General features: G+C 32.7%; 1 non-coding gene and 1 pseudogene across 1 annotated transcript; one reads left to right on the forward strand and one right to left on the reverse strand.

Moving 5' to 3' along the window:
- The first annotated feature begins 1,616 nt into the window (after nucleotides 1-1,616).
- LOC115983021 lies at nucleotides 1,617-1,723 on the forward strand. The gene has a single exon (XR_004089836.1). It is a non-coding gene; the product is annotated as a small nucleolar RNA Z107/R87 (small nucleolar RNA).
- A 2,280-nt stretch (nucleotides 1,724-4,003) lies between these two features.
- On the reverse strand, nucleotides 4,004-7,545 carry LOC115980461 (annotated as a pseudogene).
- Nucleotides 7,546-15,287: the final 7,742 nt, after the last annotated feature.

Here is a 15,287-nt window from a genome sequence, read left to right on the forward strand (position 1 = left end):
AACAACATAAATGATTAATCAAATATGGGGATAGGTAGCAATGAATATGACGCCTAAACATAAATATAAACACCCCTTCCTCCATGAATTTTCTGGCAATTGATACCAAATACCTAAATAAATGAGACTCTCCTTTTTCTCGAGTAGTTTCTCCTTCTCCTTTTCAAGAGAGGCTATGTCTCTTTGTTGACTCAGTTGATCTTCTTTACATTGATTCGCGATTTTTGGGTTTGTGCTATATTCTTTTGCTCGTTGCCTTATTACATTGAGATGCGATCTTCATTGTTCCAAATGATCTTCTATATTCTTTATTTCCATACTGATTTGTCGAGTTGGTTTATATTCTCCATAGGACCATACTATAGCCAATTTCCTCTCTTTCTGATCACAAATAGAGGATAGAGTTTTTCTATATATACAATGTATCTCTTTACTCTTCACTTATAATGATAGGATATCGCATGTCTCAACATTTGATGTAAAAATATTTCTCATGCTATAAAATTAATGATTTATTGTTATTGATTTATACTGGTAGATTAATGCTTTGGATACACAACCCTTCTAATAATAAATTATTCATTAATCTTGTAAAAATAAAATAATAACTTATTTTATCGAACATACAAACAATATTTTGTTTCATGTCAATAGAAATATGATAAATTATTAGAATTTTGCCTCCGAGTTCTTGACTTTTAGGGATTGTTTCATTTTGGTCATTAGAAAAACTTCAATATCAATTTAAACCATACTCCTTATATACCCACTTCAGTGTGCTCCTTGCCATCATCTAACTCTAGAAAAATGTTGATATGGCTAATAAATTGCTTACATGTCACTTAATCACAAATGAAAATATTTAACTGGTTTTAGAAATTCACATCAACAATTTATGTGGCATTTATGTTTAATTTTTTATTTTCCGTTTTTCTTTTAACTTTCATGCAATTTCTTGGTAACCAAACAAGCACACACACCAAAAAATTTCAAAGCGACAAATCAAATGACAAATACCAGCTTAAAATTTCTCAAAATGGAACAATTTAATCAGAACAATATGAATAACAACACATAAGAAAAAATAATTTACATAAAAAAATCTAAAATATTGTAAGAATTTCTATTTTCAAAGACAAAGAAATCAATTTAACACATTTATTACTAGAAATAGGAAGATGTCAGAAAATGACATTGTGTGAGGGGTTGTTTCTAATATTTGATTTCTTAATCAATTATAAATAATTTTTTGATGATTTACTATATCAAACATCGATGATAAATCAATATTGCAAGTTTTATTTTTATTTTTTCAAGATCAGGACAATTTTGACAGATTGTAATGGAATAAATCAAAAGTTATATGACTTAATTACATTTTAAACAAAAGTAGAGGATATAATTTGTAATTCAACTTAAATAGAATTCAAAAAATGCTCTATCCAGTTATGGCATTTGTGTCAAGCATGTTTGTCTGAATATGAATACTCCTATCCCCCCACATCCCGTATCACTACTTTTCCTTTGGTTTCATCCCCTCTTCGCTTTCTTTGCACTTGTATGTTCCTGAGTAAATCTGTTTTTGTGTGTTTTTGTTTTTGGTTTTTGATTTGAAAGATCACAATGATGTCCACATGAAATTCAAGCCCAATAGACCGGAAAGCAGACTCCTCTACACTCTAGAGAACTTTGCGTGTCGACAACCCTGATGACCTGAGTGATCTCTATCTCTTTCTCTCATAAAGTTTTTTCTATATTTTTCTTGTCATCCAAACAAGGCATTAGGTCTGGTGGATTTTTTGTCCCCCATAAAGTTGTATTTGTTCATTGATTTGCATGTCACTAATCCTATATTTTGAAACATTGTTTTGGTGTAGATTGGAGAAATATTGGGCGTCATATAATTTTGAATTTTTTGAGTTAAATTCCAAAGTAGGTAGGATTGGGACCTGTCTTATCTAGATTGGGTTTAAACTATACATGTAACCAATCTTGACTGGATTCATAATACTGAGTATTTTTAAAACACACACGAAAAAAGGGTGTAGGTTTTAAAGAAACTAACAGTGGTGTATATGTAAAAATGCCTAAATCTTGTTGCGGTATAAAAACTACCATGTATCTCATGAAATTCACATTAATTGCAGGATGCATCGCATTAATTGCCTGTTTGTGTGTGACATTTTAGGGTCACGTGGCTTTGTTTGATAAGATTCATATCAAGCTAATTTCTACCCGTTGGACTAATACGTGGGGATGTACATCATTGACTATACAAAACTGAAGCACACACATTTTGTATGACTTTGTTCTATTCACTTTATGGCAATAGTAATTTGTGGGTTGTGGCTTACTCAAAATTTATGTGATTCCCGCAGGACTTTTTGAACATGTTTTTCATGGATATTTATAGTCAATCTCTCCCCAGTTTAAAACCTTGTGTTGGCAATGTCATATATTGAATTTGAAAAGGTCAAAGTTGTTACTGTGTTATCTACTTTGATCATAGTAACAATCTCAAGGTTCAAAAAAATCTGAACATTTTTTGCCCGATATGTAATACTAATGAGGTATGTTTTTGATTAATTTATGGGGCTCTAAGCCATGGAGGTACACTAGCGAGGGAGAAAAGATGGACGGGGAAGACATCAAGCTGCTAGTGAAGAAATGGTGGGATATATACTATGATGAGTCATTGGACTACAACAACACAACTAAAGCCGGTGCTGAAATAAATGACTTGAACCGATTCTTGATGATTGTGTCAGAGGCTGTTGTTCACTATATGAATGCCCCTCTGCTTTGTACTTGTTATAAGTTCAATGGAAATGAAGCTTGTGTAGTATTAGGAGTAATGGTCTTCTGTTTTAAGTTGAAGACTTTCCTATTACATATGTTTGTTATGGTCTTTTGCTTTAAGTCGAAGACATACACTCCTATTACATGTAAAGGGCTGGATTTTTTGGGAAGCAATATATAGTTTTTAAGTCATACCTAATGTAACTTTAATTAATATTATGTCACTTAATAACTTTTTATTGAATTTATATTTTAAAAATCTAACTGTTAAAGTACATATTTTATATGTTCTTAACACACATGTCAAATTTTATGTTATTTACTATTTGATCCATATGCACAATTCTAAGCTGCAAAAACTTAAAATTTAAAAACTTGATTGATAATATAAATATTAATTTTTAATCATATTAAAATTATGCAAATATTGAAGAAGACATTGTAATAATCAAATGGTTAAATTCTCAAAATATGAATATAGCAAAAAATTATTAAATTTTATATCATTACTTAGAATTACATCAAATATAACCTTAACCTAGAAATACATGTCCACATGACAATTGATAAAAAATAAATACAATACCACCATTATCTATTCAATTGTTAGCCAAATCAACTAGAAGACTAATAAAAATAGTTGGATCACCAAGAAGAGCACTAATAATTGTCTTGAGAAATATTTTGATTATTTTCACGCACATTTTACCAATCCCACCATTTCTTTTCAATCGATGTTGAATAGGCAACCCCAACTTCTTCAAAGCCAAAATATTAGTTGTTCCATTCTCCGATTACTCAACTATTATTTCCGTCATGCAAGAAACATGAATATTATGCTCACCACACTTGGACACATACAACCACACCTTAATTTCCGACAAATCAATTTGATGGCAAAATTTGCACTTTGACTTAGTCTCACGAAGGTGAAATTTCACATGACCAATCTGGAGTTCTTTCTTGAGGTTGAGACAACAAGGGTGCAAATCCAAGTCCTTTTCAGGGCAATGGTAGATGAAACCTTTGACACGTTTCTCACAAGCATTACAATATCTCTTGGTTGTTTTGCCAGAGAGTTTTGAAGGGGGTGACTGCTCGTAGAATTTGAAAATGAAGTCTTTGAAGATCTCGTGGGTTGTGGTGGGCTTGCTAAACATGCAATCTTTATGAAGAGTATAGTTGCAATCTTCACATCTGTATCTCATTCCATTAGTGCCATATTCCTTGCATCCATTGCATGTGTAGCGTTTTGAGCTTGGTTTGTTATCCAGCTTGAGCTCATGCTTCTTGGGACAAGTGCGAGTTTCCCCATACTATTGCTTATCTGCACCATAGAAAAATGTCGTATATAATAAACCAAAAGACACAAATACAAATGAGTTTGAGAAAAACAAACAAACATAGAGAATAGAAACGAGAAAGTTCCTTTAACAACTTAACTTCTATTCTTTATTAAAATAGGGGTTTTACATAATTCAATGCTGATAGATGGTGTTTCATGCTATATGAAAATTAAAGTACCTGGTTTTTGTGATTGATAGTGCTCATGTTGCATTCATGGTTCTTCAAAGCCAAAATATTAGTTGTTCCATTCTCCAATTCCTCAACCATTATTTCCGTTATGCAAGAAACATGAAAATTATACTCACCACACTTTGACACATACGACCACACCTTAATTTTTGACAAATCAATTTGATAGCAAAATTTGCACTTTGACTTAGTCTCACGAAGGTGAAATTTCACATGATCAATTTGGAGTTCTTTCTTGAGGTTGAGACAACAAGGGTGCAAATCCAAGTCCTTTTCAGGGCAATGGTAGATGAAACCTTTGACACATTTCCCACAAGCATTACAATATCTCTTGGTTGTTTTGCCAAAGAGTTTCGAAGGGGGTGGCTGCTCATAGAATTTGAAAATGAAGTCTTTGAAGATCTCGTGGGTTGTGGTGGGCTTGCTAAACATGCAATCTTTGTGAAGAGTATAGTTGCAATCTTCACATCTGTATCTCATTCCATTACTGCCATATTCCTTGCATTCATTGCATGTGTAACATTTTGAGCTTGGATTGTTATCCAGCTTGAGCTCATGCTACTTGGGACAAGTGCGATTTTTCCCCATACTATTGCTTATCTGCACCATAGAAAAATGTCGTATATAATAAACCAAAAGACACAAATACAATTGAGTTTGAGAAAAATAAACAAATACAGAGAATAGAAACGAGAAAGTTCCTTTAACAACTTAACTTCTATTCTTTATTAAAATAGGGGTTTTACATAATTCAATGCTGATAGATGGTGTTTCATGCTATATGAAAATTAAAGTACCTGGTTTTTGTGATTGATAGTGCTCATGTTGCATGCATGGTTCTTCAAAGCATTCTTGGCCATAATCTTCTTCTTGTGCTCATCCTCTTAGCCTTGTACTTCTCCGCCTCCTGAACCATCATCATAATTTCTTTCCCAGAGAGTCTTCCCCTGTCGATGGTGATTGGGATATTTTTCTTCTGGCCATTGCTCTTGACCTTAGCAGAGACAACATTTAAGATACCATCGGCATCAATTTTAAAGCAGACAGTGATGTGAACTTCACCCTTGAGAGTTGGAGGAATGCCAGAAAGCTCAAACTTGCCTAGCAAGTTGTTGTCCCTGGTACTTGTTCTCTCACCCTCATAAACCGGGATGAAGATGCTAGAATGGTTGTCAGAATAGGTGAACACCCACTCCACCTCCATAGTGGGGATGGTGGTATTTCTTGGAATCAAAACAGTCGTCTCATCGTTGGTAGTCTGCATCCTAAGTGACCGAGGGGTGACATCCAATAACACCAGATCCTGAAGCTTCTTGTTACGCTCATCAGTCAAGATAGCAGCCTGAATGGCAGCGCCATAGGCAACAACTTCATCTAGGTCGTCGATGCTCTTGCAAAGCTTCTTTCCTTCGAAGAAGTCCTGCAACAGCTGCTGCACCTTGGGAATCCGAGTAGAACCTCCAACAAGGACAACATCATCGACAGCTCTCTTGTCCATCTCAGCATCCCTCAAACACTTTTTAACAGGCTTCATACACTTTCTAAAGAGTTCCATATTTAGCTCCTCAAAACAAGCACGAGTAATTTTTGAATGAAAGTCAACACCCTTATACAATGAGTCAATGTAAATGGTGGCCTTTTTAGCGGATGATAGTGTCTTCTTTGCCCCCTCACAAGCAGCCCTCAACCTGCTAAGGGCTCTGGGGTTCCCACTAATATCCATCTCGTTCTTCCTCTCAAACTCCTTAACAAGAGAGTTCACCATTATGTTAACAAAGTCCTCCCCTCCAAGATGAGCGTCACCAGCTGTGGCCTTCACTTCAAATTTACCATTTTCAATTGTAAGAAGTGAGACATCAAGAGTCCCGCCACCAAGATCAAAAATCAAAACATTCTTGCCAACACTGGCCTTCTTCTTGTCAAGACCATAAGCAATGGCTGCAGCAGTGGGCTCACTGATGATACGCATCACATTGAGACCAGCAATGACCCCAGCATCCTTAGTTGCCTGGCGCTGAGAGTCATTAAAGTAAGCTGGAACGGTCACAACCGCATTCTTGACTGTCGTACCAAGATAGGCCTCAGCAGTCTCACGCATCTTACTAAGGACCATGGACGATATTTCCTCAGCTGTAAACTGCTCCTTCCTGCCTTTGTAGTTGACCACAATCTTGGGTCTATCATCAGAATCAGAAATGACCTTGAATGGCCAAAGCTTCATGTCACTCTGAACAGAGGCATCACTGAATCTCTTACCAATCAGACGCTTAACATCTGTGAACGACAGAGGATAGAACATAAGCATCCAATAGACAAAAATATCACATAATGTCATAATCATTCAAATCTAATAAAGCCAATAAGTATTGATGACTACCCAAAAAAAAAAAAAAACCAAACCAACTCCAAAGAAAACTACGACACTATATTTGTATTTCTCACACGACCGAAAATGCAATTTTATTTATGTTTAAGTACAGTAAGACTTCCAGCTTCATAAATAATTTAAATTATTAGATTACAAAACAACATAAATCTAGCAATTTTTTTTCTCTAATTAATCTAAAATTGTCGCATCTGATTCTAAAAAATAATATAATAATAAACCCAAAAATGAAAGAACTTTTGTTACATAACTTCTACACACTCATAGAAATAGCTATCTTTTCATCTAATAAGAAAGCAAAAAATACACATGAAGCAAAAAGGGAAAAAAAAAAAAAAAAATTCAGAGAATAAAACCTACATAACCATTCTAAAATCACAGTTTCCTTGACATGACAACCCTCTACAAATCGAATCTCACTACATCAAAACGACCGTCGTCATTTTCTAATAAATAAATTTTTTTAAAAATGACATATTAGAAACTTTACCGTAGATAGTGTTGCTGGGATTCATGGCGACCTGGTTCATGGCCACATCACCGACCAAACGCTCCTCATCAGTGAAAGCCACATAAGACGACGTCGTCCTGTTCCCTTGGTCGTTGGCTATGATCTTCACACGGTCATTTTCCCACACAGCCACACACGAGTAGGTCGTGCCAAGATCGATTTCGATAGCAGGGCCAACTTCTTCATCGCCCATTGTTGCAAGCAAAAAAATATCAAATTCTTCGAAAATAGAGAGAGAAGTTTCAGCTTGAAAGAAAGAGATGCTAGGATTGTTATGAGCAAAAAATATCAAAATCTTTGAAAATAGAGAGAGAAGTTTTAGCTTGAAAACAAAGAGATGCTAGGATTGCTGCGAGCAAAGAAAAAAGAATTTTCAAAAATAGAGAGAGAGTTCAGCTTGAAAGAAAGAGACGAGGGAGAGAATGAAAGGTAGGGGTGTGCATGGGTCGGGTTAGGTTGGGTTGAGGGGATTTTTTGACCCAACCCACCAGGGTGGGTCAAAAAAAATTCAACCCAACCCAATCCATCACATAAGTCCAACCCAACCCACATGGGTCGGGTTGGGTCGGGTTGAACCCATGGGTTTGAAATTTTTTTTTTATTATTATTAAATTGAATAGAAAAAAATATATTAATATATTAAAAAAACTTAAAGATTAGTATCAATGTAACTTTTTAAAGGCAAACAACACTAATGACTAAACAACAATAGTAATTTATTAGGATTTGTGTGAACTAATTGGCTTTTATATAGGATAGGAAGAACTGGCTATTTAAAAAAAATTATTAATTATATAATATTATATATATATATATATATATTAAATTAGTATTAGTAGGAGGAATTGAGGAAATGCTGCTCTACAACTGTTTTTTTTTTAATTATTAAATATATAATATATATTTAAATATATATATATATATATATATATATATATAAGTGCCCTACAATTGATTTAAAAAAATTTATTAAATATAAAAATATATTTTAAATATATATTAAATATGGGCGGGTCGGGTTGGGTTTGGCGGGTTTGTAATTTTATGACCCAAACCCAACCCAACCCGCCATAAATTTTTTTTTTGTAACCCAACCCAACCCACCCAGCCTTAAAAACTAACCCAACCCGGTGGGTCGAGTTGGGTCGGGTCGGGTTTGACGGGTCGGTGGTTTCTATGCACTATTTATGAAATTCATAAACCTCACTTTTCATCAATTTTTTCATTAAAAACGAGTCATACAGCACTATTCATATGTTTAAAAATTATTTTGTTACAGTGTTTTCAGTTTTCAATTTTTTGTTTTCAATAAAATAAGCTGTATCCAAACAAACCCACTAGAAAAATAAACGGACCCAAAATAAGCTGAATCATATTGTGATGCCCCAATTGAGAAAAAAAAAAAAAAAAAAAGGGTGTCAGCCGCGGTGCATAAAGGAATATTCGAATTTTATTAGATTGAGCTATAAATTACTGTTAAAGAATTGAAAAACGGAATGAATACCGGTTCTTTAGTCCAACAAGTGATAGAACCGGGAACATCTTAAATGAAGAATTAATAATTTTAAAGTTGTATAAATATATAATAAGTTTATAATTAATAATATAAATTAGATTGATAATATGATTAATAATATATAATAAGTTTATAATTAAAAATATAAAAAGGAGAGGGTGTCGGCCGTAGTGCATAAAGGCATATTCGAATTTTATTAGATTGGGCTACAAATTGCATGGTTTTAATAATAGATACTATTAAAGAATCGAAAAACGGAATGAATACTTGTTCTTTAGTCCGACCAGTGACGGGTAACATCATAAATAAAAAATTATATATATATTTATTTATTTTAAAAAAAATACTAAATATTTAACACACACGGGAAAAGAGGAGAAAGTCTTAAAAAAACTGATAGTGGTGTATATCCAGAAGAGCCTAACTCTTGGATACACAGTACAGACTTTAAATCTCTTTAACTCACATTAGTTTTGGATATATATATATACATACTATTGTCAATTTCTTTAAAACTTTCTCCACTCTCCCCTCTCCCCATGTGTGTATGTTAAATATGTAGTATTCTCAAAATAAAAAACAGTTGGTTAATCTCACATTAGAAAAAATTAATAATTTTAAAGTTATACAAATATATAATAAGTTATACAGATATATAGAAATTAAGAATAAAACAACAACAAAAGGGAATAAAACAACAATAATAATAAAAATAAAAACAAAAACTGCAATGATGGAAAAATGGGTCAGTGAGTAGAGAAATTATACAGTCATCTAGTGGACCACGTCATTTGTCCACCATTCTATTAAAAGACTCCCACTTGTTTAAAATTACTGAATCAGTAATTAGTTTTTGTTTAAAAAAAATTTCTAACTCAGCAATTTTAAACAGGTGGGAGTCTTTTAGTGGAATGGTGAACCATAACACTTATCCACCATGAGGACCTTATAATTTCTCCAGTGAGTGAGTTGTTATCTCTGTCCTTTTTGGGGGTTGCATTAAGAGAACACTCCTGTTTGGCCTGCTTGTATGGTTGTAAAGCTAAATGACTAAAAAGCGGTGTAAATCATAGCACACATTGAAGGATTTGTTCACCAACACAACGAATCCACTACACTAGAGATGACAATTTTGCCCCACAGTGCCTTAACTCGTCCCTACCCACTTTCACCTCATAGGTTTTTCCCACTCCACATAAATGGTGGGTTGGGAATGGGGCGAGAATTTAGTCCCTGCTATGGGGTGGGGCAGGGATGAGTTTAGATACTTTAGCCCCGCCCTGTCCCATGTTGATATAGACTTTTATTGTAAATATTTCATATCCTAAATCCCTTTTATTTAAACAAACAAATCAATACTAACTTATTTAAATGCATGGACATTAAGGATTTGTTTTTATTGTGATATTGTCTTGTTAAACACATGGATAATATTGTTCAGTTCTTGTTAAAACTAGAGACATAATCCTATCTCCCTCACTTTTAGTATAAATACTCCGCCCCACCCCCCTTCACCGTCAATTAAACCAAAAAAAAAAAAAAAAAAAAAACCAAATCCCTTTTTTTACTATAACCCTTGAGACATAACCCTATCTCCCTTTTTTAAAAGCAAAACTTAGATACAGTACTTAGATGTTGTTCATTAGGTTCCCCTCTTAAGATTCTGCCATGTGAATTTTTTCATATGGGATGGAAGTATATTTTTTAGTTAAATAGCCACATGACTGAATTTTAGAAGGGGAATCTAAGAAACAATACCTAAGGTACTGTACTTAAATTTTGTCCCTTTTTTAAATACCTCCTCTTGAGGTACAATCTCTGGAAAAGGGTGAGGTTTTGTTACACCATAAAGACCCCCCCGATGAGAAAGAACACAGTCATATTATACGCTATAGTATATAAAGAATTCTCAAAAGAAAGAGATGCTAGGATTGTTGCGAGCAAAGGAAAATGAATTTCCGAAAATAGAGAGAGAGAGAGTTCAGCTTGAAAGAAAGAGACGAGGGAGAGAATGAAAGGTGTTGTAAATTGTAATACAAAGCCAAGGAAGTGAATAAAGAAGTGCTCGAGATAAAGGTATTTATGGTGAAGGTCGGCTGGGTGAAGCGCAGCTAGCTAGCAAGATACTGTCCCTGAATCATATTGTGATGCCCTTCTACAAAATGAAAAAAAAAGAGAGAGAGAGAGAGAGAGAGAGAGGGTGTCGGCCGCGGTGCATAAGGCATATTCGAATTTTATTCTTGAACTATAGATTGCGTGGTTTCAATAATAGATACCGTTAGAGTAACCGCAGCTCATGCAAATTTACTGTCTATTTTGTACAAAAAGAGCTTTTTTTATTTTTTATTTTTTTTTACACATTTATTTTTACATAATACTAATATCAATCTATTAAAGGGATTGACTTTATGGTTCCTAAAACCTTATGATTTTTATAAGGTCTTGAGTTCCAAATCTCTAGTCATCATCTTAGAGCCACCTCATAAGATTTCTCTCTAGTCCATGTAATACAATAATCTGATGCCCAGAAATTGGTCACTCTTGTAGCTTGTTTGGCGGGTAAGACATGGGAATGGAATGGATTTTTTTAAAGGATTTTACATTTATTCCCATGTTTTTGCGTGAGGGAGACAATATTCATTCCTTTAATTTTACTTATATATTTCGTTCATTTCTATTATTTATTATATAAACTTTCAAACACATTTTTAAAAAATTCACCATATAATTCCAATTCATTAATGTATGATCTACCCAATCTATTATTTTATGAACACCCAAACATATATAGTATTGAAGAGGTAAGTTTAAGATCTTACTCAATACTAGTGGAATAAAAAAAAAAAAGTTCTAGAATTTATATTGTACTGATTGGTACAATTTATATATATATATATTTTTTAATACAAGTTACAAGTAAAAATAATCCCCATATTCTGTACTGGTTAAAATATTAGATTGTAAATCCAATTTTGAAGATATCAGCTAATATGTATGGATTGAGCTCAAATTATATTTAGTGTAACTTTGACAATGTAACAACATCACTTGAAAATTTTTATTGGATGTACTTAGAAATATCTGTGGTTGGATTGTGTTTTATTTTTTTATTTTTACCCTGCAAAGTTTAAAGGTGACCAATGATTGAGTTATTATGGAAGAGTTAATAATATACAATTAGACAAGGCAATTTCGACAGATAGTAATGGAATATATCAAAAGTTATATGGCTTAATTACATTAATTTTAGGCAAAATTAGAGGAAATAATTTGTAATTTAACTTAAATAGAATACAAAAAATGCTCTACCCGGTTATGGCATTTGTGTCAAGCATATTGGTCTGAATATGAATACTCCTATCCCCACACACCCTGGACAGAGTGATGTTTAACGACTTTCTTATGAAACTATTAACGTTGATTGAATCTGTTTGTTTAGGCGTTTGTGCAGCCTAAACATGCATTTTAAAATCAATTTCTGTTTTTAGAGAAGCATAAAAAGCTGTTTCAAATACACGATAGAGTCTAGCTTTTTTACAAATGCCCCTTTTTAAGGTTTCCACAAATCGCAAACAAACGGACTTGTTGATCAGTTAGGCAATAAAACGAGGTTTGACTCTCACAAAATGAACTATCGGGTGAATACAATTTTGGAGTCATTCATTGATTTTGCATTTCACTAATCCTACAATTAACACAAATTTTGGCGCGCATTTTAAGAAAATGAGAACATATTATTCAGCAGTTGAATTTTTAAAATATTAATCACCTAAAAAATTGAATAGTGTAACATGAACACAGACTTACACTAAGTGTAACTCAATTCTAACTATATACGCACCTAAAATGCATCTCAGTATTGAAATATTATGCTCCAATGTCCAGATAGAAACCATCATCATAACAAATTTTAAAACATTGGGTTGGCACTTATGAAATTTGGATTGGTTAAATAGGAAATAAAAGAAAAAGAAACTAGTACTTTATACTACGTTATTTCCAATAACACAAATCAATCATCAATATATATATATATATATATATATAAACAGAGATTTCATGTGAGAGAGAGCATAAAGTTCTGTCATGTGGCATACTCTATGAAAAGAATTGAAATACCCTTAAGCCACATTAGAGATAAGAACAAATTTAAAAGTAGAGAGTACTCTTTATTTTTTTTTTGATTCAATGTTTCAAGACTACCTTTTGTTACATATTTTATTCAATGTTTTAAGACTACTACTTGTTTCATTTGGTTCAATATTTCAAGACTTTTCATCTCTCACATACACAAAAAACTCTTTGCATTTCCATTCACTGATTTTACTTTTGCTCCTTTATATATACACGCACATAGCCCTTTATACAATCCCATCTCAAATACACTCAGACCAAAAATTATGTCATTTACCTTCAACCTTTCAATGATACCTACATAACTCTAACGTTGCAGTATCATTTGATTCTAACCCGTATGAGTAGGTTATAACCAAGGAAGGAGGCTTGTGTTTTTTATTCATTGACAGTATCTCATGATTTTGATGTCGAAGTAGGACGTTATGGATTTTGTGAAGGTTATGATTCACTTTGAGTTTTTGGATATTTGAGATTTTGGTTTGGGAAAGTTATAAATGTATTTTGTTTTAAAGCTAAAGAAAATTAAAAAGAAATATTCTAATTGATTATTTATGAAGTTAGCTATTTTTTTTTTTTTTAATTTTGTGTTAGAACTCATAATTTATAGGTTTCTTTGTAGATTTTTTACTGCTATTTTGTGTGGTATGAGCATATTGATAAAATAAAAATCGATGATGATTTATAAGTATTTTCAATTTTTTATTGAAGGATATGGAAGCCCAACTAAAGACAATTAAATTTTGATAAATGGATGTGTTTTTAGCAAATTTCTTTTTGTTTAATCACGTTCTCTTTATATTGATACTTATAAATAATTTCCTTAATTTCATTGAGATAATGAATTGGGTATTTGTGATTGAAGTCTTCATATTTAGTTGTGAGAATAGAGTAGTTGAGGAAGTGTTTAGGAGGTTGCATAAATTTATATAATTTTAGGGTATAAAAGTATTTAATGCTTTAAATTCTTATTTATAGATTTCAAAATTATTTAATTAGTTTGAAAATAAAATCTACTTTTAATAGTAAATATTATAATATGTTATCTTATAGTGTTATACAATTTTTTAAAAATAAAATATGAAATAAGAAATCAAGTTTCAAAGTATTCAACAATATTTTGGGCAAACATTAATATTATACAACAAAATAAGTATTATATGTAAATTTTAATATACATAAAAATAATTTCAAACGAAATTGTAAAGTAGTCTACGCATCACGCGGGACATCATCTAGTTGTTAATAATAAAAAAAGACACAGATGATTATTCAAATATGGGAATAGGTAGTACTGAATATGAAGCCTAAGCATAAATATAAACACTCATTCTTTCACTATTTGTATTGAATTTGATATATAATACCTTATACAATGAGAGTCTCCTTTTTCTCGAGTAGTGTCTCCTTCTCTTTTTCAAGAGAAGCTACTCTTTGTTGACTCAGTTGATATACTTACACAATTTTTGGGTTTGTGCTATATTCTTACGCTTTTTGCCTTATTACATTGAGACAGGATCATTGTTGTTACAAATGATCTTCTAAATTCTTTATTTCCATATCGATTTGTAGAACTCGTTCATTTACCTTCTCCATACTATAGCCAATTCCCCCCCCCCCCTCTTTCTGATCACAAATAGAGGATAGAGGTTTTCTATTTATATACAATGTATCTCTTAGCTCTTCACTAGTAATGATAGGATATTGCATGTCTCAACATTTGATGTAAAAATATTTCTCATGCCATAAAATTAATGATTCATTATTAGTGATTTGTATCGGTAGATTAATGCTTTGGATACACAACCTTTCTAATTATAAATTGATGATGCAAAGAAAATTAGTAGGCTGAATGCTCCGGGCTTCAATGGACTAGTAATTGCTTGGAAGGTCTGAAAAGAAAAATACACGATTAAAAGTGACTGGGGTGGACCGGCCAAGAACCCTCTGATGCTTAAGTTAGTTTCTCTCTTAAATTCTAGAGTTCCAACTTTTTAGGAGTCGCGAAAAAATTACTTTTGTTTGATGTGAATGAGTCGTTATATAGTGAGCCTTGGAGTGGTTACTTGATTGGTAACTTCCGCTTCCGCAAATTGTATGGAAGTTACAAAGTTTAGACATAACTTCTACAACTGCTATGGAAGTTAAAAGATTTAATCTTATCTTCTATATCTACCATTGGAAGTTGAGATTTTAGTGAGAAGTTAAGAGCAATAAGCAAGGATTCTATTTATACTCCAGGGTAGTAGAATGTAGTTCAAAATATAAATGTGTATAAGTTCGTTCTGAAGATATTCCAAGTCTTGGAGGGTCGTCCATATGCTTCCATGTCTTGGACGACCTTCCTTAATTTGGATGGCATCCTTATATTGGACAACATTCACATATTAGGACAACCCATTAAT

The sequence above is a fragment of the Quercus lobata genome, chromosome 3 (genome assembly GCF_001633185.2).
Source record: "Quercus lobata isolate SW786 chromosome 3, ValleyOak3.0 Primary Assembly, whole genome shotgun sequence".
Classification (NCBI taxonomy): domain Eukaryota; kingdom Viridiplantae; phylum Streptophyta; class Magnoliopsida; order Fagales; family Fagaceae; genus Quercus; species Quercus lobata.